Source organism: Buceros rhinoceros, unplaced genomic scaffold (genome assembly GCF_000710305.1).
Source record: "Buceros rhinoceros silvestris isolate BGI_N320 unplaced genomic scaffold, ASM71030v1 scaffold22413, whole genome shotgun sequence".
Lineage (NCBI taxonomy): Eukaryota > Metazoa > Chordata > Aves > Bucerotiformes > Bucerotidae > Buceros > Buceros rhinoceros.
The window spans coordinates 28581-32799 of NW_010405686.1; positions in this window are offsets into that span (position 1 = coordinate 28581).

The window sequence follows — 4219 nt, forward strand, 5'->3', positions numbered from 1 at the left end:
ACGTCCACCCACAGGCGGCTTCCACTGGCTAAATCACAACAGAAACAATGAATTGGAAAAAATCAAGTGAAAGAAGTATTGTCAGGCAGAACAAGAAAAGCTTAGGCAGCAGTCTCAGGCAAAGGAAAACAAGCTGAGTTTATACAGTCTACACATAACACATCCCCTCCTCCCCCCCAGTAATGCGTCTTTGTTCAAAGACAGTACAGACCTACTTAATTCACTAATTCTTCTGAATTCCTCCATTTCTTTTACAAACTATCTGGTATGCCCCTGTAGGAATGTTCAGTGACTGAAAGAACCAAACACAAGTGACAGAATTGATTTATTGGATATGACAGATTTCCTGGATCATCAAGTCCCTTACCACATCAGCACTTGAAAATAAAACACAAAAACCACAACCCAGGGAGAACTGTGGTCTTGCCAATAAAGGACACCTGTAACCAATTTAAGTCAATTTATGAAAGCAGTACAATTCCTCTACACCCAGGGTCAGGAGAACCTTATCTCAAAAAAATAAAAACCAATGATTAAAAAACCTGCCAAAACTAATAGATGGTTTCTCCAATGCAGATATTTCGTGATTTACCATCAAATAACCTCAGTAAATCCGTAAGTTTTGTACTAATTTGTGAATGGAGTGATTTACAAATGGGAGCCAGCACATTGGAAATATTATAGTTGACAACTGCTGAGTCCCCACATCAGTAGAAGCACTCAAGACAAACATGAAACAGCCCTGGCCAGGCTTCCCAAGGCCAGCACTTAGAACTACCTTAGTTACAAAAGCAAAAAAATTGTGGGTTTTTTTTTCATAAATGACAGATGACTACTCACTGAGCTGGTCACATTATGTACACTTACAGTTGCCCAACATTTCTTGTTCTTACAAACATTTGTAGTTGTGTTGCAGTACTTCACTTTGGCCATGCTAGAAAAAATGCCTAGGGTCTGCCTTGGTTTTATTACCTTTTGTTCCCCCCAACCTCTTCAGCTGCAACAGCTCAGTTACTTGCAAACCAGAGGTTAGAAGACATAATCCAGCCTACATTAAAATTCTCACCCTTGCTTTCACTAAGCAGCTGTATATCTCTGAACTTTGAAACAAAGGCTTGATGCAAGTATACAGCAGGGAGAGGTTGCCCTGTTTTTCTGGGGAAGTTTTGCTGTTTCCTTTCCTTTTGAGAGACCAATTTACCAGCTTTACAGTCCTTTTAACCTGATTTATATTCAAGACAATACAACTATTGCTGTCCAAGATACATGAAGGATGGCACCTCTGGTGATATACACTAAGTTAAGCTCAACCATTTAACATGCTTATAGAGGAAGGTAATATTGGTAAAGCTTGAAGAAATTCGACTTATTTGTTGGTTGCAGCTAGTTTTGAATGCACAAAAGCAAAGCAGGGTTTGCTGTGGAAGAAAAAGGCTTTATGTCTCAAAAAATAACATTAAAACATCTGGTATAGCTTCCCACAATGCTGATCAAAAAAAAAAAATCTTCAAACAGTTTCTAAAAATATAGTGCAACTGAAACAGAACTTACAGGCAGCAATGCTGACAGGCTGAAAATGTGGATTCCACAACATTCCCAGGCAAATCATTCCTCCTACCAGAGAGGAATTAACCTTGCTAATAAGTGTCGTGCATCTTAGTCTTCATCCAGTCCTCAACCTCCACCTTCCTGACATTGTTTTTATTGAATTAGATTTAAAAGCTATTTGCTACCAGAAATCTTTGCCATGCAATCTGTTGAGCCACAGACACACACCTCTGTATTCTTTGCTCAGTGCTTCAAAAAATCTGTTCTCCTTACATTGGCATTCCTTTGGGCATCTCCTCTGCTGCCTTTAAGTGCACTTCAAAAACAGATTTAATTTCTATTACTGGGTCTCAGAAATGCAGCTCTCGTGGATACTGCTCAACAGAATCATGGGAGAGAATTATTACATACTGAGCTCAAAAGCTGAAAAAATATATCTTGTTTAATAATGAACAAAAATAACTTAAGTTTAAATTACATTTTTATACAACAACTATCAAGACTGAAAGTGTACTTCAGTTATGAAAAAGCGTGGATTTGCCCAAGATGAAGAGTTTCCTACATTTACCACAAAGATTAATCTGTTGTCTACCATTGCCACCTGTGCTGACGGACAGTACAGAAAAGTAACATTTACTCTGCTACCAAAATAACTCTTCTACAGTGGCTAAAGGATTTAAGAAACCAGAAAATAATTTTATTGAAAAAATAAATGAAAACATTTTACTTGAGCTACAACTCACATTATGACATTGAGAGTTTGCTAGTCATTCTCAGTGAAACCATACAAACCTCTTCTATTATACTTGAATTTGATGATACAGGCTTAAACATGACTGTTAATCCAGTTTTAATCTGAACCTTTAAATCATATCAAAGTAAATGCCCCCTTTCTAAAAATAAATACACACTAATGCTTGCTCCTACCATATCTTCAACAGTCTATTATCATTCAAGTGAGTCTTAAATAATTGTCCAAGTAATTTGCCACTGAATAAATGGAAACAATGACTTTCCAAATGCCACGGTTCCTTCATATCTCACAGTAAGAAAAGAAAACAAGACATAAACAGAGTGGCTTGCTTGTTAGGCTTCAAGACCACCTACTGAAAACCAGCTTCATCCAAAAGTTCATGCTTGTGAACAATTTATTTCCTTCTAGGATACTAACAGCAAATGAAATATGCACGTTTGTAAATCATATTTCAGCTTATTAAATGAGTCCAAAATTGGAATTAACACAAGTTAAAGAATAACCAAGGAAGGTAGAAGAGAGAAATGAGAAGGCAGTGGGAGTAATAAGAGGGAGAATAAGCAGTTAAAGTAAAAAAAAAAAAAAAAATGTACTTAGGAAACAGACTGTGCTTTGAAACATTGCCAAATTAAATCATTCCTGCAAGTGATGGGAGAAAGACAGGCAGATTTCATCATGACAAAGCACAGTCACTTATAAAAAAGTAGAATTAACTGTTCTTAACAGAATTTTCAGTGGATTTATGACCAGGAAAAAAAATACACTGAAGAAAAATATCTGCTATGTCTTGAGAGTATGACAAAGACTACACAACGTATATGAACTTGGTTTCACTACTCTCTTGAAGCTATTATTTCTAATCACCTTAGAAATAATCAATGGAACCCATGAGTCTGCAGACCTCAAATTAAAACAATTTCTCAGTGCAACTGTTTATTTTACTAAACAGAAGAGACACGTCCATCTTTACGACCATCAAAACCCTAGCAGAGGACCATACTACCACAAATTGTCATCTTCCCACTCTCTACCCTACATACTTCATCTTTCCCATCTCACTTCCTTACTCCCACTGGAAAAAAAAGTCTTTAGAATTCCCTGTACAAATCAAAGGCAACTAATACCAATTTCTATCATGGTTCCAGCATTCTAGAGATCTGCACCATTCTCATCTGCCACTAAAGATGAACAAAAGAGAGTATTTCCATCTCTGGATGCTAAGATATGTAGCTCTCTGAAGCATACCCAGAAGGCACGATGGACAGACCTTTTACAGTCCTGCAGTTATTAGATGTACTCATCTGAGTGAATGAAGGGTAGAAGTGATAAACAGTATTACAACACGCTAACCATTTATTTTAGCAAAACAAACTATTACCACCTGGTTTTCTCTTGTGCATTGAATCAGTTTTTAAAAAAACGTAAGTAGCACAACTGAATCTAAGGCAACTATGAGTATTCCTCCTTTACCTACCTCTGCAGGTCTACTATTTCATTGTTTAAGGTATCAAGTTCTTTAATTGCAGAAAAATCTGCTACAGAGTTCAGTCCTTGAGTACTCTGAAAGGTAAAAAAAATAAATACTGTTATGTTATAGTTTATGCTGTCCAACAACTACATCCACTTTACTTTGTGACAGCACGAGCTACCCTCTTGTAACCACTGTTCGTAGCATTGTATTTCAAATCTTCAGTCTTAAACCCAAAACAGTCCAGATGCTGTATCAACAGAACACAACATATATCCAAGGCACCTCATAATTCAAAGTTTGTCTCCTGTAAACTTGAAGACATCTTCCACAAAGGCACAGGACCAACTTATCATACCAAAAAAATTTAGTTCTAAAATGTGATTTATCTTACAGCTGACTTTTAGCTGACTTCCTAGCATTCACCTAAGAGTGGTTATATATATTAT